Source organism: Hermetia illucens, chromosome 2 (genome assembly GCF_905115235.1).
Source record: "Hermetia illucens chromosome 2, iHerIll2.2.curated.20191125, whole genome shotgun sequence".
Lineage (NCBI taxonomy): Eukaryota > Metazoa > Arthropoda > Insecta > Diptera > Stratiomyidae > Hermetia > Hermetia illucens.
Window position 1 is genome coordinate 173870740 of NC_051850.1, and position 22890 is coordinate 173893629.

A 22890-nucleotide genomic window follows, 5' to 3' on the forward strand; every position below is an offset into this window, starting at 1 on the left:
AAATTCGGTGGACATATGGGAACAATGGAAACAAATCCCATACAGACAGTAAGCGACATAAATTTGTGTGGCAATTAAGGCATATTTTTCATTTGATTGCAAGCAGGTTTAAAACCAACCTACACGCAACAACTGTTTAATTTCACTGAAAAATTTTCCCAGTTTTATTATGATTAATTAACCCTAGGTACTTGGATTTATTTTATGTGTTTATCTGAACAATTGTAAAGATTTTGTCGATGCGGTGATTAAATTTTATTGCACTATAAATTTCTAGGAATTTTTTTCTAAATTTGGCCCAAATAAATGCGACAAATGATTAGAGCGTAAAGATTTCTTAATGATAGTAATTCATTTCCAAGTTTTTTAAACAACGTATTCTTAATTTGGAATGGGAGGGGGGTTTAATTTACCATAGAAAAAATCAGTAAAACTAATCCATTTAATGATGGAATTTTAGGAGAAATTCTCAAATAATATCTGAAATTATAGACGAGAAAAAGGGAAGGGGAGAAAATAGCTACTGCGGAAAGGGAATGTTGCTATATCAAAAAGAGTCTTTTCTTATTGGCAACTCGATAAATAACAGCAAAAGTGTGCAGTTTGGCATCTGCAGGCATTATGCGGAGGATAAGAGGAGAAGAAATATATCGATTTTCACCCTGGACCTTTCTGTTCCAATCACATTAACACCATCCGGATCATTAAGAAGCAACGTGCTTAGATCCCCTTCCCCTTCTATAACTTGTTAATAATAGTTGGATTTCCATCAAATTTTGCAAAGTTATGTTATGTCACTGCCAAACTCTGTACTTGTAGAATGAACTTAAGGGAGGTTTCCAGCTAGAATACTTAAATATAGAAATATACTATTGTTAACTTTATTTGCGCAGATATCAAAGCGGGATGTCTTTTGAAGCCTAGATTTAGTTTGGATACACTACTGTGGTTTTTTCCGATTTTTCGGTTGGACGCCCCCCTACTTTTCACCCAAGACCAAGTATCAGACCAGTTTCAAGTACTAATTGAACCCTTTCATTTGATACCCACTGGTCACATTCTGTGGAGAAAAAATCGCACCCTCCTTTCGCATGTATGGGGAGCTCCAGCTTAAATTTAAGGGTTTATATCTGTTTGGATTTTTTCATGACTTTTTTTTTTATTGGTTTCAAAAATATCCCTTGATACATAATCAATAGCAATGTTGTATACCAACTACTTTTGTTGTATAAACTATTTTTAAAATTTATTTTCTCTGGAGTAACTGTATACTCCACTAGTTCTACATTTGTAGTTCATGAAAAAAATTTTTTTATGCTTTTAAATGGTGGACCACAGGAATTGTACTGCTCGCCGGGGACGACTTGCAAAAAATCTGTTTTTTGTACGGCCCACAGCTGCCATTTTGTAAAAAATTGTCAATAATATTTTTTTTTCTAATTCCTGAAAAGTTGCTTAATTCATTGATATACCTCTTGTACATTATAAATCAAACATGTGATCCCAGAAAAATCTTGAAAAAAAAACCGTTTTTGGGGGCTCTAAATAGATATAACCCCTTAACACAAAATGACACTACTTGCTATTAGGTTGTTGCAAATGAAATGTCGGATATTTGAGTAAAATTTCAAAAAACTATAACTTTTATGAAAATTAATTTTATTAGTCAAAATAAGAACCAGCAGCTTCAATGCACTTCTCCCAACGAGATACAAGGGCATTTATTCCAGTTTCGTAAAAGTCTGGGTTTCTAGAGCTAAGAAATTCTTCAAAGACACTTTTGACAGCTACTTCATTGCTGAATAGTTTCCCCGCCAAAAAGTGATCCAAATGCTTAAAAAAGTGGTAGTCGGTTGGCGAGGGTCGGGTGAATATGGTGGATGAGGAAGAGTCTCATATCGTAATTCATTTAATTTTTGGACCGTCATTCTGGAAACATGAAGTCGGGCGTTATCATGGAGCAGTATCACTCCATCTCTGTTGACCAATCTAGGCCGCTGAACACGTAATTTCTCGTGCATTTCATCAAGTTGGGCACAATATTTCTCTGCATTAATTGTTTCACCACGCTCCAAAAACGAATAATGAATAATTCCAGATGCAGACCACCAAACAGTTACCATTACCTTCTTCGGGTGAAGGCTCGGTTTTGGCATGTGTTGTGGAGGCTGATCGGCATCTAGCCATTGCGCTGATCTGCGACGGTTGTCGTACAATATCCACTTTTCATCGCATGTCACTATTCTGCGCAAAAAGGGATTGTTCCTGTTGCGGTTGAGCAGAGAACTGGATATTTCCATTCGCAGCGCCATGTTTTGCTCGTTGAGTTCATGCGGAACCCACTTATCAAGCTTGTTCACCTTTCCAAGCTGTTGTAAGTGCCGAGATACTGTCGAATAGTGTACGCCTATTTTCTCTGCAATGTCACGAATCGATGATCGGGGATCAGGTTCCACTATCAAACGCAACTCGTCGTTGTCGATCGATGGTCCTGGGTGTCCACGAGGTTCACTTTGGAGGGTCATGTCGCCTGATCGGAATTTTTCGAACCACCGCTGTGTCGTTCGTTCGTTTGCTGCGTCAGCTCCAAATGCTCTGCAAATGTTTCTGGTTGCCTCCGCTGCGTTGTGACCAAGTTTAAATTCTTATAGAAAAAGTAGACGTTTTTGACTCCCTTCCATGCTTTTTTCTTTGAGTTTTACTTGGAACTTCAATGACGATTGAAACTGAAATGACTCATTGATCGAACGAACGACTATTTATACTCAATTATCCCATACCACCAGAGTCACCTTGCGGCAGTTTTAAACATTAAAATCATAACTAACTTCACTTCATTGAAAAATCCGACATTTCATTTGCAACAACCTAATAAATATAAAGGGATCAACAGACCACACGCTCCTGCCAACATTCGTGACAATCGGTCTAGCCGTTTTCGAATAAATCGGGTGTGACAGACAGACATCGACTCGATTCTAATAAGCCTTTGTTTCAGACAAAACCTTAAAAAATATTAGTGGCCAAACCTCGTAAAACTTCAAAAAATCCTCATTTTTATATATGGATAACTCCACCCAAAAAACTTGCCATTTTTCATTTTTTTCAAATAAGTTCGTATAAAAACAACACAAAAAACACAAAGCAAAAATTTTATGTTTAGAGGTTTGGCCACTAGTTTTATGTCTCCCCGTTTAAAACACACGTTTTGGTACAGGAGTTAGAATGAAATAAAGCGGTGGAAAAAAATTGTTTCGGATGCTCTTTGACAAGTACTCCAATGTGCAAAAAGATTTATATCATTACATATAATAGTTTTCCAAAAAAGTTGACTGACGGTTTCGTCCAATGTAGAGACAACTCATCAAACGCTGCCTCACCTCTGCCTGGGAGCTGAGGATGCTGGGAGTCCTGAGTCCGCACCCACTTGGGAAGCAACTTACTTCCTCTCTTGTGGTCCACGGACTCCTCTTTTTTGGGTTAAACATCCAAGTTTTCCTTTTTTTTAACCCAGAAGTCCCCTTAAAGTCAACTTAAAAAATTTTGGTAGTACACTATTACCAAATTAGTAGTCTAGTAAATATCGGAATAGGGTGTATTTTAAGGCACAGCTATCATATCATAAAACTTGGCATGTGTATCCACAAGACTATCCTCTATGCCAGTGCAAGATTTAGTACTCCAGGGATCAACTTAAGGCGAGTTTTTTAGTCAATTTCTAAAAGTTGGTAATATACTATTAGTAAGTTGAAATTAGTAAACAAGTCGGGAAACCGGAAGCTGGGCGCTTCAGGTATGAAAGGTTTTCTTTGCTTCTTGTGTGAGCATATTTGAGTGTAGAACTATTCCATTTATACGTAGCCCGTTAAGAATATGCATTAAGCATATCAGATTTAGTGCTTCGGGTTGTAAATTTACACGGTAAAGACAACTTTGAGCTACTGAAACTTTGTTACTAATAGTATGATTTTGATCAAACTTGGAGATAATATGCCTCATATTATATTTTATACTACTACCAACTTTTATAACTCTGAGATAAACTTAAGGGGGGTTTTACTCAATTTTCCAAAAATATGGTAATATACTATTATTAACTTAATTTGAACAGATTTCGCTATGGAGAGTATTTTGAGGCCTGGGCACCGTATAGTGGCAGCTTCATGATTTTTGTCCGATTTTTCGGTTGGGTAGTTCCTGAGAATGGGTCCATTAAAGAAATCATCAGTTTGCACCTCTCCCACTCCCCGTCTTTTTAAGGGTTTATGTGAAACAAAACCTTATTAGAATCGAGACGGTGTCTGTCTGTCTGTCAGACCCGATTTATTCGGAAACGGCTGGACCGATTGTCACGAACATTGATGAGAATATGTAATCCGGTGTTCCCTTTACATGCAGTAAGTGGCGCCATCTTGTGTTAAGCTTAAGGGGGGCTCCCCATACATGTGAATGGAGGGTGCAAATTTTTTTTTCACAGAATGTAGCCATGTGGGGTATCAAATGAAAGGTCTCAATTAGTACTTTTCGAAACTGGTGCAATATTTGATATTGGGTGAAACATGGAGGAGTGAGCGCTCAAAATATGATCCCCAAAAAGTGTAACAGGTCTCGTTCTCAGAACCTATCCAATCGAAAAATCTGAAAAAAGTCACAGTAGCGCATCTCTCCGAAATCTAGGCCTCAAAATCTATCCGGTTCCAACATCTGCACAAATAAAGTTAATAATAGTATATTTCCATATTTTAGAAATTTACCCGGCACCCCCCTTGTGTTCATCCCAGAAGTACAAAATTTGGCATGCGTGTAATGAAGAACATAATGCACAATTTAGTCAAATTTGAAGAAAATCCGATTATTATTAACAAAGTTATAGGAGGTGAAACTTTACAATTTTTTTGTGAATTTCGTGCACTCTACAAAGTGCATGACGTCATCATCACATATCAATTCGTCAGTACCACAACGAAATGAGTTCTTACGAATCGGGTCGCAGAGAATTATTTTGTTTTAGTTTTTTAGTTATTTGTCAACCCGACAAGTGTGTATATAGGTATATAATATATGCGTGCTAATGAACTTTGCGGGTAGTGCCTAATTCAAATAGATATAAGAAATCGGAAATATGGGTACGATCAATTTATATACGTGCATATATGTGTACAGTATTCGGAAATAAGCAATTTGTTTGTTTAGGGTGAGCGTAATATCTATGGCTGTAATATGTACGTATGTCTCGTAGTTTGGAAAAATATGAAGGATTATGTTGGATTTGTAGCTATATGCGGATAGAAAAATGTGCGTTGAAATTTCTTACATAAGATGAACACAAAACCTTTATATCCGGTATTCCGACTTGTTTATAAATCTCAAAACTAAGACCGGCTCCGAAAAGTATAGTTAAGACCTTTTATTTGATACCCCACGTGACTATATTTGGTAAAAAAAAATTTGACACCCCCTTTTGCATGTATGGGGACCCCCCTAAATCTCAACGCAGAAGGATATCACTCACTGCATATCTGGGGGTCCACAGGTCCCACCTTCTCACCTAATTTCGTGTCAATTAGTATAACCATTTCTGAGAAAAGTGCCTGTGACAGACAGAGAGACGGACAGACAGACAGACGTACCAGACAGACAGACGTACCAGACAGGCAGACAGACAGACGGACAGACAGACATGGAATAAGGTTTTGCTTTTCAAACAAAACCTTAAAAATCAGTTTCGAAAAGTACTAGTTGTGCCCTTTCATTCGATACCACACATGACCATGTTCTGTAAAAAAAAATCACACCCTCCTTCCACATGTATAGAGAGCCCCCCTTAAAATTCACCCAGGAAACCCAGACCACATATTCTCACCAAATTTCGTAACTATCGGTTTAACCGTCTCTGAGTAAATCGGATGTGACAGACAGACAGACATTGAAGGTGGCAAATACTGCTAGAGACATTCTCGCGTTTAAATGTCGTACACAACACAACACATACAGGAGGGGAGAATTACAATCAGTAGTAGACCTCACTTTTGTCAGTGACACCCATATCAAATACTTGCAGCGGCATGTTGGCGAAGAATACACACACACAGCGATCATCAGGTTATTGTCTTCCAAACCTCGCGTAGGAATTATATGAAGCCGCCAAAAAGAATAACAATGAGCTGGGTAACTAACAAATTCGATGAAGAAATGTTCAAGGAGGTACTTCTAGATGACACATTATTATCGGGAAGCGCACAAGAAAAAGCTTTACAGGTCGCGGAAAAATTGCAGCGGACATGCGATGCCTCTATGCCACGGCGTAGCGCTTTCCGAAAACGAAATCCAAATTTCTGGTGGAATTCAGAAATTGAGGAATGTCGGAAAAACTGCCTCAGAGCTAGGAGATGTTCCCAGCGCAGAAGAAATCAACCTGAATTCATTGAGCTACACATGCAATATAAGAACGCTAGGAAAAAATTGCAAGTAGCTATTACGAAGAGCAAATCCGAACATTTCAAGCGGATGTGTATCGAAGCTGATTCTGATCCATGGGGTGGCGCCTACAAGTCTGTATTGTCATCACTGAAAGGCAAGCGCTCCCCACCGATTACCTATCCGTAAACCCCGACGAAATTCCTGCAGTGGTAGAAGAGGAAATTTTTGATGCAGCAAGGAAATTCGCTGAAAATAAGGCCACAGGACTAGATAGAATCTCGAATATCGCCCTGAAAGTGGCAGCCAGGTCAGCACCAGGTATGTTTGCCAAAGTTTTTACGGCATGCCTTAGAGAAGGAGAATTCCCCGAGCAATGGAAGCTGCAAAATTTGATACTTACTCCGAAGCCAGGTAAACCATTGGGAGGCCCCTCCTCATATCGGCCGATGTGTTTGGTCAATACCATTGGTAAACTATTTGAACGAGTATTATACAACAGGCTGACCGCTGTTGCGGAAAAGGAAGGAGGCCTATCTGACAATCAATTCGGCTTTCGTAAGGGGAAGTCAACCATCGATGCAATCAACATGGTGACTGGCCTGGCTCGCGCTGCAATACAAGATGACAAATGCTGCGCAGTGGTGACACTCGATGTAAAAAATGCATTCAACACTGCAAAGTGGACGAAAATGGTATAGGCTCTAACCAAACTACAGGCTCCAAAGTACATTGTACGCATCGTTGTTGCATTTCTTCTTGGAAGAAGATTCTATTGCGACTCAGACGATGGGGAGAAATTTTTCCAATGGCGTGCGGCGTACCACGGAGGTCTGTCTTAGGTCCCTTACTGTGGTTAATTGTATACAATGGAGTGCTGACGCTACGCCTTCCTAACGGCGTGACAACTATTGGCTTTGCTTACGATATCGGGATAACAATAGCGGCAAAACGCTTAGACGAGTTCAAAATCTATGCAAATGAAGCGATATGGGAGATCAATTCCTGGTTTTAAAAGTCCGGTCTATCACTTGCTGAACATAAAACGGAACTAGTGCTAATCAGCAAAAGAAGGAAAGACACGACCGTGAAAATTAAAGTTGGTGAAAAAACAATTTACTCCCAAGAGTCGCTTAAATATTTGGGAGTATTGATTGACAAAAGACTCAACTTTAAAAAACACATTGAGTGCGCTGCAATTAGAGCATCTTCCATCGCTGTAACGATCTCGAGGATACTACCGAATATAAGTGGACCAAGATAAAGCCGACGTCGTCTTACTTCAAGGGTAGTTAGTTCCGTGCTACTCTACGCAGCTCCAGTTTGGGCAACCGTCCTGGCAAACAAATCAAACTGCGGAAAACTAGGAATGGCGTATCGACTAAGTGCACTCCGGGTATGCAGTGCTTATCGGACGACATCAGGAGAAGCAGCATATGTACTGGCAGGGACAATCCCCATCTTGGCGGATGAAGGTCGGCGTCTCTATGGCAAAATGTATGCAATCGGGGAGTCTATTATACTTCATCCATCGCAAACTGGCAAAAGAGATGGGACGAGGCACAAACTGGCCGTCGGACCTATCGTATCATTCCACACATTCGAAGGTGGATGGAAAGGAATCACGGGGAACTAAGCTACGAGCTAACACAGTTTTTAAGTGGACAGGAGGTTATCGGGCTTATCTATTTCGATTTGGATACGACGAGTCACCATCCTCCCCAAGATGTGGTAACGTGGCTGAGAATGCGGAGCATGTTGTATTTGAGTGCCCAAGGTTTACAACACACCAAACTAGGCTGGAAGCGATCGCAGACAGGCGCTTAACACCTGGAAATATAGCGGAGTTTATGTTGGAATCAAGTGGTAATTAAGCTGAAAATGATTCATCAACAGCTAAGGCATGAAGAACTGCGAAGAAAGCGAGAAACGGAGCGAACAATAATGGGCCGCAGTTAAGAACTAATCCAGCCCCGCGATGCAATGCTTATAGCAGTCCCGTGGGGAGAGTGGAAGAAGGAGGAGGTGGTTTTAGTGAGTAGGAGTCTCACATAACTGCATGGCAGGAGCCAGCAGCAGGTTTTGAACCTTTCACGTTCCAACGATGAAGAAATAAAAACAAGTCGGGAAACCGGAAGCTGGACGCTTCAGGTACGAAAGGTTTTGTGTATTTCTTAGTACGTAGCACGTAATATATCCATATATTATGTGAGAGTATCCACTTTCGGGTGATATTGACATTCATAATCTTCAATTTTCAAAGAAGCAACAAATTTGAGGTATTATAACTTTATTAGTAATAGTGCGATTTCCACCAAACTTGGTGGTAACATGCTCTATATTATAGCCTATATCACTGCCAAATTTCATGGTACTAGGATGAACTTAAGGGGGGTTTCTAACCAATTACAAAAAATTGTAGTAATATACTATTATTAACTTTATTTAAACAGATATCGGCATGGAAGGTATTTCGGAGCCCAGGCACCATATAGTGGCAGCCTCTTGATTTTTTTCAGATTTTTCGGTTTGGTAGTTTCTGAGAATGGCCCCCTTAAAGAAGTGATCACTTTCAACCCCCCGCGCTCCCCACCTTTCCAACGAATGTCAAAACTATGATCGGCTTTGAAAAGTGCTAATCGAGACCTTTAATTTAATAGCCCACATGACTATATTTGATGAACAAAAATTTTACACCCCCCTTTTGCATGTATGGGGACTCCCCTTTAAATTCGACGTAAAAGGATGTAATTCACTGTATGCGTGAGCGTTCACAGTTCCCACCTTTCTACCAAATTTGGTGTCAATCGCTATAACCGTCTCCGAGAAAAATGCGTGTGACGGACAGACAGACAGATCTCTTGTGAGGAGTGGCCAGATCTCCCATCAGGCGCGACCCCAGCTGGCGGATTGGGGCATACCTATTGATGTGTAAATATGTGTTCATGCACTTTTCTTTTCTGACTGTGCATGGGCTAGTGTTTGCTCATCTCTGGTGCGCGGACCAAAATGGCTATGAGAAGGATACCCAGAACATAAAACCACCATGGAAGACGAGAGAAGGAGGAAAATTACGGTGCAGGGGCTCGGAACCCCAGTACCGGCGGCTTTTGGGAGTGGGCAAGCGGGCTCCCGGAGGTCGATATCCCTCGACCGCAGTGCCTCGGTGGTGGACAACTTGGCCATCTTGGCATATAATGTTACAAGTGATTTGGATCTGGAGAAGGAAGTATTCAAGCGAAGTACGACCTTACCGAGAACACCAATAACAAGACCAAACAAAGATGAACTGAAGGCAGATTCTTGGACGATAAAAACCGTGACAACACCCACCGCATATGTTCAAGATGCTCGACAGCAGGAGGTGCTCCAGGAACAAGGAAGAGACCCATTCAAAAGAAGCTCATCAACTTTGAGATCTCCACCAATGCCAAAGATGATGAAGGACAAAGTACAGGCAAGGTCAATAACTGGCAAAAGTAAAACATCGTATAAAAGGAGTAACCCTGTCGGGGCTTATAAGGAGCGGAGTCCCGATCCGGAGGAATTACCATTTATCCAGCTTGGGGCAAAAATAGTTGAGCTGTCCGAGTTCATCAAGGACAAGCACAACGTGCACCAAGCCATAAAGAATATGGTGAGGGCCATGAGAGTCCTCTATAATAGATCGCAGATGGAGGAAAAGAATACTAAGGATACGCCGAATCGCGCTGCACCGACAGTGTCACAAGCGACCCAAGTGACACCTAACCGTACTACCATCGAAACACGGCGAAATAAACGAGTACGGGAAAAAGAGGGGGATCCTTCAAATAATCAGCAGGCACCTGTGGCGCGGCAGGATCTGCGGCATTCGAAATTTATTATTATTTATTATTTATTGACTGTTGCGGATGCGGACGGGTAGATGGCGAACTCTCCACTCACTCATTTTCTGAACGCACCAGGGGAGTGGAGAATTAGCGGTGGAAAAATGCCGTTGGTTGGGACAGTAAGGACCGCATGGAAATAAGTCGGTCTCTTCTGTTCCCAACCGCGGCGGTGTAAGCACTAAATAAAAAAGTGATCTTTGTGCGATTGTATATAGTACTTTGCCTACTTAGTGATAGATTTTAATCAATCATTTTGGATAATAAATATTATGAAAACATAAGAAAATCACGCTCACTAGAAATTGTATTCGAAACAATATAATAAAACTTAGAAAAGAAGTGACTGAACACACCTAAGAGAAAAAAAGGCGGACAGGAAACTCTGAAAACCAGCACTAATAGCTCTGAAGGAGGAAAGTGTACAGCGAATGTAGAAAAGTCGACCAGCGTTGCGAAGCCCAAGACGAACGGAAACGATGGATGGACTAAGGTTACGAGCAAAAAAGCGAAAGGAAAAGCAAAATTGCGAACCTGTCCAGATGCGATTGTTATCTCCAGTAAGGGCAATCTGTCCTACGCGGAGATACTCAGAAAGGTCAAAGCGGATCCCGACCTAAAAGATCTGAGCGAAAATGTGAATCGAATCCGAAGAACCCAGAGAGGGGATCTCATGTTCGAGCTGAAAAGATCCAGCGTGGGCAAGGCTGATGACTTTCGCATTCGGGTGAAGGACTCACTTGGGGAGAATGCCGCAGTGCGTGCCCAAAAACATGAGATCTACATACAATGTAAGGATCTCGATGAAATAACATCAAAGGCAGAAATTTGTACTGCTCTGAAGGAGCAATTCAAGTTGGAAGAACTTACAGAGGAGTCTGTTGTAAGTTTACGAAAAGCCTATGGCGGTACTCAAACGGCCACAATACGAGTACCAGCGGAGGCAGCGCAGATGTTGTTGGCTGCCGGAAAAGTTCGGATTGGATGGGTTGTCTGCCGTTTAAGAGAACAGACTTCACTAAAGAGGTGCTTTAAATGATGCCTCATGTTTGGGCACTTCGCCAAGGTATGCACCAGCAGCATTGATCGATCCGATTGATGCAGAAGGTGTGGGGAGAAGGGCCATATTGCCAGGGAGTGCAATAGGGACCCCAAATGCCTATTGTGCGAGGTGAAAGAGGGACAAGATAACCGGCATATTGCCGGAAGTAGTAAATGTCCTGAATTTAGGAAGGCGCTCACTGCAATAAGAAAATGAGGTTTATTCAGATAAATCTCAATCATTGCAGGATTTACTTGAGCAGACCACGTTCGAATCAGAGATGGAAATCGTCATCATAAGTGAGCCGTACAGAAGGCGTCACGGTGGCGTGATTCGACTGGTGGAGCGGCGATATGGGCTTGCGGTCGACAGGCCATACAATGTACTGCAAGTCAGGCAGCCAGTGGCTTTGTGTGGGCGAAAATAAGTGGTGTATATGTGTACAGCTGCTACGCCCCACCAAGTTTGGCACTGTCTGAATTCGAGCAAATGCTTGATAATCTTGTGCTCGACGCAAGGGGACGAAGTCCAAAGGTGATTGCTGGTGATTTCAATGCTTGGGCCCTAGAGTGGGGTAGCAGAGAATCAAATGCTAGGCGGCGCAGTTTAATAGAAGCTTTCGCGCAGATGGACATGGTTTTGGCTAACGAAGGTGCTGTAAACACCTTCCAGAAAGGGGGGTCAGGCTCAGTTGTAGACCTGACCTGACCGCTGGCGCGTGGTATGTCCTGGCGCGTCAGCGAACGCTACACCCACAGCGATCACCAGGCAATTTTCTTTGAGACATGTGTCGAACCTCAGGGCAAAGAGCTATCATGCCCGAAACCGAAAAAGATTTGAGGCTGGTCTGCAAAATCTTTGGATGAGCAGAGCTTCTTAGAGATGTGGTTAGATCAACCTGATATAGCAGGCGCCTCTACGGAAAGAGCTGTCCATCTGGCTCAATGCATCGCCAAAGCATGTGACGCGTCCATGCCTAGGAGGTGCGCATTCTCCCGTAGAAGACCAAACTACTGGTGGAATGATGAACTGACCGGCCTTCGATCAGCCTGCCACCGAGCCAGAAGAGCGGCTCAGAGGGCGGTAGGTAGGGTCGATCAAGGGCAGAAAGAGTGCGCCTACAAGGCAGCTCGCAAAACCCTCAAGCTCGCCATCCAGCGAAGCAAGAGGAAATGCTTTAAGGAGCCCTGCTCAGAAGCGGACGTAAATCCGTGGGGGAGAGCTTATGGAATCGTGATGGGACGATTTAGAGGCGTGCCCCACCCTCTTGTTGAAAATCATCCAGGGGTTATTCCCCCAGCAAGAGGAGAACACCGACACATTCCAACCACCTCTGAATGTGACGACAATCCCGCCAGTCACCAGAGACGAGCTCCTGGAGATCTGCGGCAGAATAGGAGACAATAAAGCACCGGGTCTGGACGGAGTACCGAATAAGGCCCTTAAGCTTGCCGTGAAATCCAGGCCGGACATGTTCGGTGAGTTGTTCGAAGCGTGCATGTCCGAAGGAATATTTCCAGCGGTATGGAAGCGGCAGAAGTTGGTGCTTCTGCCTAAGCCTGGTGAACCATCCTCATACCAACCCATATGTCTTTTGGACACGGTGGGCAAAATGCTAGAGCGGATAATCTATAATAGATTACTCCCGGTAGTTGAGAGCCAAGGCGGCCTTTCAGATCGGCAGTATGGGTTCCGTAAAGCCAGATCAACCATTGATGCCATCAAATTGGTTACTGGCTTGGCCGAAGATGCAATCCACGGAAAGGGTAGTACCAGCAAATATTGCGTGGTAGTAACCCTGGACGTGAAAAATGCATTCAATTCGGCCAATTTGAATCTAATCCGGAAATCCCTAGCGAAGGTTGGTATTCCCGCCTATCTCGCCGCAATTGTCGATAGTTATTTAACTAAAAGGAGGGTCTGGTACGACACTGATGACGGACCGCAGGAGTACGTCGTTTCCGCGGGTGTCCCGCAGGGCTCCGTATTGGGCCCACTACTGTGGAACATCATGTACAACGATGTACTTAATCTTCCCCTTCCGGAGGAAACCACAGTGGTGGGTTACGCTGACGACATTGCACTGGTTGTTGTCGCAAAGCATCTCGAAGATGCGGAGTTATACTCAAGCGAGGCAATCAGTACTGTCAAATGCTGGTTAGAGAGCTCTGGTCTGACGCTTGCGGAGGAAAAAACGGAAGCGGTCCTCATCACGAAGCGCCGGAAGAAAAATTACGCCTGTGTTAGAGTCGGGAATCATATCATCACTTCCAAGCCGGCCATCAAATACTTCGGGGTGGTGATAGACAGAAAGCTCAACTATAAGCAACACGTACAGTATGTTTGTGATAAATCATCTAAAGCTAGTATGGCCCTGGCTAGGATGATGCCGAACGTGGGAGGGCCACGGCATACCTCTAGGTTGCTTATAGCCAGGGTGGTGACCTCAATCATGCTCTATGCGACCCCAGTTTGGAGCGAGGCGTTGCGGATGTCAGTTAACACTAGCAAACTGAATGCAGTCTATAGGACAGCTCTGAGGGTATGCTCTGCCTTCAGGACTGTCTCAGATGATGCAGCATTCGTCATCTCTGGAATGATGCCGATTGACATCTTGGCAGATGAGATGGCGAATATATACCATGCGAAGCCAATCTCTCCCTTATTGCAGACGAAGAAGGCTGAGAGGGAGAGATTCATAAATAGATGGCAAGAGCGGTGGGAACGCTCGGGAAAGGGTCGGTGGACTCACAGGCTCATTCCTGCCATCAAGGAGTGGTTGGAGAGACGACACGGTGAGATTAATTATAATCTCACCCAGTTTCTCAGGTTTAAATTGGAGACCTCACCCGACTGTCCAAGTTGCGATGGAGTCCCAGAGGACCCAGAGCATGTATTCTTCCACTGTCCGAGATTTGTGGAAGAAAGGAGGAACCTAGAGGAGACTCTAGGAGAGGTGCTGGTACCAGAAAATCTGGTGCCGAAAATGCTAGCACATCAAGAGAATTGGGATGCGGTCAACTCCATGATCGCATCAATCCAAGATAAATTGCGAAAGGCAGAGGAAAGGAGAAAAACGCGGTCACGTGCGCCGCGTATAGCAGAAATGGGATTAAGCTAGAGTGAGCTGACTCCGCCCCGTGATGTAATACTTTCTGGTGGTTCCGCGGGGCAGGGAGGGAGTCGAGGGTGGTTTTAGTGGGTAAAAATCCCACACGCTGGTGTGTCCAGACCAGTGTCTTTTGAAGATTTCCACCTCAAAAAAAAAAAGACAGACAGGCAGACATCGAATCGATTCTAATAAGGTTTTGTTTCACACAAAACCTTAAAAAAAGACATTGAATCGATTTTAATAAGGTTTTGGGTTTACAAATAAATTTTGTTCAATTAAATGTTGTTAAATATTCGCCTTATCGGGGATTTTTTAAGTTAACGCTTAAATTACATAGTCCCAATGTGTCCACCAAATTCCTCCAATTTTAAACGGTTCCATTTCACACAAAATTTTGTTTTTTCATCATGCACTGCCGTTTTGTCGTGAATTAAATTCTAATTATAATTTCCAGTCTCTAGAAAACCCCAGTTATTTCCTGGTAGAAAAGTACATGTACTTCGGTTCCTAAATAAGTTTAGACTCAAGTTCGACCTCATTTCTATATTTCTTATGGAAATGTTGGAAGATAAATTCCATTTAACACCTCACATGGCCACATCCGATGACAAAATAGTGTAGCCCCTTCCCCTCCCCATTGGTTTGCAGAGACTTCCTTAAAAGGTTGTAAAAAAACCGCAATAACAAACGGAAATTCATGCACCTAATCAATTCCGCAAACATTTCGTGTGGAATTTCGAGGAAGCCTGTCACCATTTTCTACACAGTCCCTTCCACTCAACCTGAAATTTTCCATCCTTCATGAAAAGCAAACTTATTTCCAAGTATGTCCCTGAGTTGATTTTCCGCGGAAAATATGCGCTTCCAACTAATTCACCCCAAAAGCGCTAACGCGAAAATCCAGTTGTGACACTCCGCCAAAGCCGGGAGCAATCAGAAATTCACAACGCACACGAATTAATTATGTACAACAAATTAATGCCTTAATTGACACCAGCGAATTAATTGCATACGTGCGAAAACCTTGCCATGCCGCAAATCGATCTGCGCCCGATCGACGGACTCCACTCCACGCCGCACCGCACCGCGCCCCTCCCCCTCGCTTAAACGACTGCCAATTTGATTAAGTACTTGTCGACATAATACTCGAAAGTATTCAGCGAACGCGCTAATTGCCGCTGTAATAAACCAGAGGCAAATTGAGTTGTAAAAGCAAACAATAATTCGTGGAGGGGCGGCCGGGAGAGCGCACGGTGGACGGGCGCAGAGCTTCCTTCAAAGTGAAATTTTAATTACTTTTACAGAGTGCGCGCTGCTGGCCCGAGAGGTTCACAGCCGCGAACCGCGAGCGTTGGCCAAGTGCCTCGTCCACGAGAAGAATATTAAGGAAGCTGTGCAGCCGCCCGCCCGCTGTCTCTTCATTTGTAATTATGTCATTAACACCCGAGGCGCGCGGTCGGGAGGACTACTGGGGGCCCCCGAGTGGGCTCGGCCGCCAGCTCAGAAAAGCCCCTCGATCGCGCCAACTGCGCTGGCCAGCCTGACGTGCTCTTGCACTTGATCACCTCTCACCGATGAACTGCCGTTTCAGACTTGCCCGAAAACAATGAGATCATTCCCCGCGGCTAGAATGCAACACTCCAGCACTCCGTCCGCCATCCGAGGCAGGCGTACAGCGGCCTGTTCCTTGCACAAGGAAGTGTGCGAGCCCCACAAACAAAAACCACAAGAGCACTCGCACAGAGTAAATTATGCGAGCCGCCGTCAAATAATTTTCACGTACCATTCGAGACGCGACGATCCGAGAAATTGGTGTCTGAATGCGTGCGGACGTGAACTCCACGACGTTCTTTTCCGGACCAACGAAGGAAAGATGCAAGCAACACTTAGCACCGCTGAACCCCGAGCCCGGACTCCATCGGGAAAATCCACTTTCAATACAGATTCGTCTCCTCCACAAAACGCACTTTTCGCGGCACAAACACTTTGCATTTACGCAGTTTACTCCGACGTTTCACTCGCCACCTGCGCTCCAAATCACTTCGCACTTGGACGCAACAATGCAACAAAGGTTTTTACATGAGGCCCATACGGAATATTCAAAGTTTTGATAAGAAAAATTTCACGAAATAGTCTCAAGTGTTTCACTCATATCCACTATAAGCAAACACACGACCGCCATTTGCGGGGAATACTGGTGAATTTCCTGCCAATGATTTTCGCAATTTCACCACGACACTGTCGAACTGTATTATCAGCCACGTAGGTCAGATGCAAAGGTGCCAGCGAGTTTTTTGGTTTTCGTAAAGAAAAACCACTGTCAGATCATGGTGCAAGTGACAGACAGGGTGAAGGCGCGCAAATTTGAATGTCCAAATTATTCGGATTTGACTTACCATATTAAATTAATTAATAATTATTTAATTAATATAAAGTACTTATTTGTTTATGGTTACAATATAGGAACATGTTTATGGCTCCCTCGGGAGACACATACTTCACACCTAATTTTGGATTCGGAGGCCTAATTACGGCAATACATAATTACTTAAGGGATACAATCTTCAATACCTGACCGTCATAATCCTTTTTAAAAGTTTTATGACTTTATGAGGGAGATTAGCCTGAATTTCGGGTGACAGGTACCTAATTTCTAGTGGGACGGTGCAAATTCGATAAAAATCCATTACATAGAAAAGAAGTATGTAAAGTGAGTCGACGATTGTGTTTGAGAGCGAACGATAAAATTTGCAGAAAAATGGAGGTCTAGCAATTCTAGAAATTCCTCCTTTGTAAGAGAGCATGGCCAGAATCAAGTCATCTGGCTGGGATAGGATGACCGACGAGATGCTGCCGAATTGTCCGTTTCACCAATGATGCTTTGGTTCATGTCAAAAACATTGTTGTCGGTTGTGTAAGCTAATATGGTACGTCCTTGTAATCTTTGTTGATTTCAAAGGTGCATTTGATTACCTAAGTTGCATCCGTGTTGTCGAAACTTTCTGAGTGTGGTTGCCAGGAATTAGTTCTGTGAAATAGCTAGTTCCATGGTAAGAAAGCGTTCATCCAACCCATCGCAAGCTTAATTATATAGAACCTGATGATGGATGAACTGTTGGGTGACTTGAATTCGGTGGTTGAATGCGTAGCTTACAGGACGATCTCCTAATTCTTGTTGAGGGAATAGCCGACTTGATCCCGAACAGCGGGGTATTGAGTGCATGCACATTGTTAACGAATGGTCTCTTAAAGTCGGTGTCGCGATCTCAATGAAACAAATCGCCAGGATATTGCTCAGAAGCAACCTACATCGTCCGCCTCAAGTTAAGTTAAGCGGAGCAAATTTAAAATACCGGAACAAAATCACATATTTTGGGGGTGTAGTCATAATCGCAGAAAGCATGCATTTGTACTCGCACCGATCAAGCGTTTGAGGAGGCGCCTAATTAAATGGGTAAAGGCCGGGTATGAGCAAGTGAAATGTGTGTCTACCTGAGAAAATTCTATCTTGGAATTTGGGCTCGAAGTGGGCTTCGTCCTGGCGGGGCTTGAATGAGTTTCTTTTCCCGCAGAAGCTTGCCGCTAGTCAGGATTTTCTTCTATGTGGGGCAGATTCAAAAAACCGATTTTTTATCCTCGTGTCTGTCTAGCGTACTGTGATGTCCGCAGTGTAGACGGCATGAGTGTTCATATAGTGAACGGTATCCACGCTTTAAACCAATGTTTTCCTAGCAGTGATACGCTTCGGTGCACTAATGCATACGCTCGTCCTGCCTTCCGGCGATGGAGGCAGTCCCTCTATGCTGCTTCATCTGTGGCAAGTGGCCGTGGTGAACAGCTACCAGTTTCGTGCGTTTTGTGTTAGTGCTGTCTTGTGACCTCTTATGTGTTGTGTTGTACGCAGGCCAGTAGTTGGGTGGACTTAAAAAGGATCGTACCTTTACATTTACCTCAGCATCACGGATCATTTTCTCCAGGGCCAGGGTTAAAGAGTACGCATTATAGGGCATCCCCTTGTCGTAGATTGTTGTTAATGGTGAATGGTCTTGAAAGTGATCCTGCTGCTTTTATCTGGCCTCGCACATTGGTCAGGGTCAGCCAAATCAGTCTTATCAATTTCGTCGGGATACCGAATTCTCTCATGGCCTTGTACAGTTTTACCCTGGCTATGCTATCATAGGCGGCTTTAAAGTCGATGAAAAGACGGTGCAACTGATGTCCATATTCCAACAGTTTTTTCATCGCTTGGCGCTGAGAAAAAATCTGATCTGTTGTTAATTTGCCTGGAATGAAGCCTCTTTGATATGGGCCAATGATGTTCTGGGGGTAGGGGGTATCCGGCCTAGCAAGATAACAGAGAATATCTTATAGATGGTATTTAACAGCCTGATAATTCTATAATTGCTGCACTGCGCGCTGTCTCCCTTTATCGTCCGAATCCATACCCTCAATTTGGATGTTATTTTGGCTGTATCCTTCATTGTCGGTGTGTTTTCCCCGAATATACGTTTTTATGCTCCATTTCTCCAACCCCAAATGCATGCCAATCTCCCTACTGAATTGAATGGTGATGTCCAGCAAGGAACGAAGTTGGTTCTCGTCTTTGGCATACAATTTGATGTCGTCAATATACATCAAATGACTTAATGTACATTTCGACAATATGCCATGTTTGACTTGGAACCCGTATTTGCTTTCATGCAAAAGATGGGATAGTGGATTCAATGCCAAACAAAACCATAGTGGGCTTAGAGGGTCACCTTCGAAGATGCCACGCCTGATTGGTATCTCTCCTGATGTTTGTGAGGATACCGATAGTTTCGAGCTCCCATTCTTTATTACTGTTCTCAGGAGAAGAACCATGTTCAGGTTGATTTTGTACAAGCGTAACACGTGTAGTAACCATGGATGTGATATGGAATCAAAGGCTGATTTATAATCGCTGTAGGCTGCCGAGATATTTCGTTTTTGGTGGACAGCCTGCTTCACAGCTACTGTATAGATTATAAACTGTTCATTACAGCCTCGGAAGCCTTTTGCGCATCCTTTTTGCTCCTCACCTATCAATTTATGAATATCAAGATGTTTTAAAATGTTCGCGCACAGAACGGAAGTGAAGACCTGGTGGATATTAGGAAGACAAAAAATTGGTCGGCATTTTGAAGGGCAAGGACACCCTGTTCCTTGCAGATAAGAAAAGTTCTCCGCTTAATGAAAAGTTGTGGAACTAATTTCGGATTGACAATCATCTCTTGAACCGTTTTAGCCAGAAGTTGTGAATCTTATCAGCTCCTGGCGCTTTCCAATTATTTGCCTTTTCAAGGACTGCTTCTATGTCAGGCATGGTCGATTGACATATCATTGGATAGATGGTAGTTTGCAATGAAGTTGGCAACGCATCTGTGCACTCTTGGTGATGTCTGAGTGAAATTATGCGGTGTTTCCAACGAATAATTATCTGAAATAATAAAAACTTGTTGTTTCTTTTTCGTTGGTGTGAATATTTATTCTTGCAAATACCGATATTTCGGGAACCACTTGTTCCCTTCATCAGTGCTAAGAAGGGAAGGTATTTGGAGGGGAACCGCTGAAATATAGTGTAAGGTTATTGCAATTCATCCGATAGGCGCGTCGATTCCTTCACCCCGGATTACGGATTTTTTAAGGAGGTTTACTCCCCTTGAAAAGGAAGAATAGATAAGGAAAGACGAACACAAATGAAAACGTTCTGCTTGTCTGCGGCTACTTATTTACAAGATGAACATGCGATATTCGTAGCTGACGTGGGAGGCCATGTCATTATCCGCAACCCATGATGCGCGCCTAGTCGCAGTTCTGTGTTTGCCACTCAGGTCGTGATTAACCTGATGCGCCACATATATATATATATATATATATATATCTCAAAAAGCCCACGGACCCTCTTCCCGCCCAACCGGACCGAGGGGCGACCAACCTAAGGATGGGCTGAAGGCAACATCCAAAGGCCCGCATCACAGCGATGATGCGTTTTAACGCAAAGTGTGTGCGACCATGCGAAAATGTATTGCTACATCTCGATTGTCGCAAACACTTCAGCCAATGACGCGGAGGTCCTACACTACAGAGACATGGATCTTATATTGAAGACAGTGCGGATCAAGACTGAAACCCATTAGGTCAGATTGTTACCGGACAGGACTCTTCGGACTATAGCACAGGTTGCAAGGATAACTGCTTTTTGCATCTCCATGTATAGTCCAGCCCTAAGATCGAGCGTTTTCAGCGCTTTATGTAAGTTCTGCGGGACTAATCCCGTCGCTGAAATTATTACTGGGACTACTTGGATCTTTTGTAGTCTCCAAGTCTGCTTCATATCATCTGCCAAGGGGCCGTAGTTCCGGATTTTTTCGTGCTGTTTTTCAACAGTGTTCCGGTCCAACGGTACGGCTACATCGATTATAAAGCACGCTCGTTCTTCCTTCAGAAGCAGAACTAGATCGGGTCTGTTATGATTAACACTGTGGTCAGTGGCAATAGTGTGATCCCACAGTAGTTTGACCCGATCATTTTCCAAGATTCTCTGCGGAGTATACTTATAGTAAGGATGGTAGGTTGCTACTAAGTTATACTTCAACGCAAGGTTTTGATGGAGAATCTTGCAGATGAAGTTATGACGATTGGTGTACTCGGTACTGCTCAACATCCCGTACGCAGATGTTATGTGCTGGATGGTCTCCTCTTCACAGTTGCATAACCTACAACTGGAGTTGGTGATTGAGGAGTCGTGAAGAATGTACCGTTTATAATTTTTTGTTGGGAGCGAAGCATCCTGAATTGAAGTTAGGAATGCTTCGGTCTCATAGAAAAGTACACCATTTGTCAACCATTTGTTGGAGGCTTCGTTGTCAATGCCTGACAACAACAAATTTTTGATATGATTCCCGTGAATGGGTCTCTCTTTCCACATGGCGATCTTCTGTTGGACTGAAGTAACATTCGACATGGGATCCCATTCTCTGCTTCTCAAGTTCAAAGGAGATAATTTATTATCTGCCATGACGGCAGCCTGATGTATTTGGCTAGAGGATTGTTTCTCATAGAAAAACTCACGAAGAGAATGCACTTAATTGTAGTGCAACGTTTTTAAATCAAGTACCCCCTTTCCTCCCTGATGACGTGGGATAGCGATCCTCAATTTTTCGGTAGCTCTATTGTGCATGTTGTTGTTTGCAAGAACTACCCTTACCCGTCTATTGACAGATTCTAAATCAGTATTAATCCACTGTATCACACCGAAAGTGTATAGAAGGACGGGAATGGCGAAGGTGTTGATTGCCATGATTTTATTTTTCCCGTACAGCTCAGTTTTAAGGACAAGATCCAGACGCCGTTCAAATTCCCCCAGCAACTTAGATTTGATTATTGCCACAGCAGGTGTTGTTGCTTGCAATATGCCGAGATATTTGTACACGTCGTCCGAATCCATACCCTCAATTCGGATGTTATTTTGGCTGTATCCTTCGTTGTCGGTGTGTTTTCCCCGAACAATTGTTTTTATGCGACATTTTTCCAAACCCAACTGCATGCCGATATCCCTGCTGAACTGGATGGTGATGTCCAGCAAGGAGCGAAGTTGGTTCTTGTCTTGATGTCGTCAATGTACATTAAATGGCTTAATGTACATTTCGACAATATGCCATGCTTGACTTGGAACCCGTATTTGCTTTCATGCAAAAGATGGGATAGCGGATTCAAAGCCAAACAAAACCACAGTGGGCGTAGAGAGTCGCCTTGGAAAATGCCGATTGGTATCTCTCCTGATGTTTGCGAAGATACCGATAGCTTCGTGCTCCAATTCTTCATTACTGTTCTCAGTAGAAGAACGACATTCGGGTTGATTTTATACAAGCGTAACACTTGTAGTAACCACGAATGTGATATGGAGTCAAAGGCTGATTTATAATCGATGTAGGCTATCGAGATATTTCGTTTCTGATGGACAGCCTGCTTTACAGCTACCGTATCGATTATAAGCTGTTCTTTGTGCAGCCTTTTGCGCATCCTTTTTGCTCCTCAGCTATCAATTTATGAACATCAAGATGTTTTGAGATGTTCGCGCACAGAACTGAAGTGAAGACCTTATAGATGGTAGGAAGACAAGTAATTGGTCGACATTTTGAAGGGCAAGAGGCACCCTGTTCCTTGGGGATGAGGAAAGTTATCCCCTTGGTGAAAAATGGTGGAACTAAATCAAGATTTGCAATCATCTGGTTAAATTGATTTGCCAATATCCTGTGAGAGCTCTTGAACCGCTTTAGCCAGAAGTTATGAATCTTGTCAACTCCTGGCGCCTTCCAGTTACCTGCCTTGTCAAGGGCTGCTTCAACGTTGACTTCAGTTACGTCAGGCATGGTCATTTCGGGGAGGGCCTCACATGAACGCATAAGGTGTGGGAGCCACGCTGCTTC

At 43.4% G+C, this 22890-nt stretch overlaps 1 protein-coding gene across 19 annotated transcripts in view; it reads right to left on the minus strand.

Moving 5' to 3' along the window:
* The window catches only part of LOC119650367 (arginine-glutamic acid dipeptide repeats protein), a 62427-nt gene extending 45786 nt beyond the window's left edge, over positions 1-16641 (minus strand). For all 19 annotated transcript variants that reach the window (XR_005249271.1, XR_005249270.1, XR_005249269.1 and 16 more), the window contains exon 1: positions 16224-16641. The gene's annotated coding sequence lies outside the window, so the exon portion shown is untranslated. The remainder of the gene's footprint in view (positions 1-16223) is intronic.
* Positions 16642-22890: the final 6249 nt, after the last annotated feature.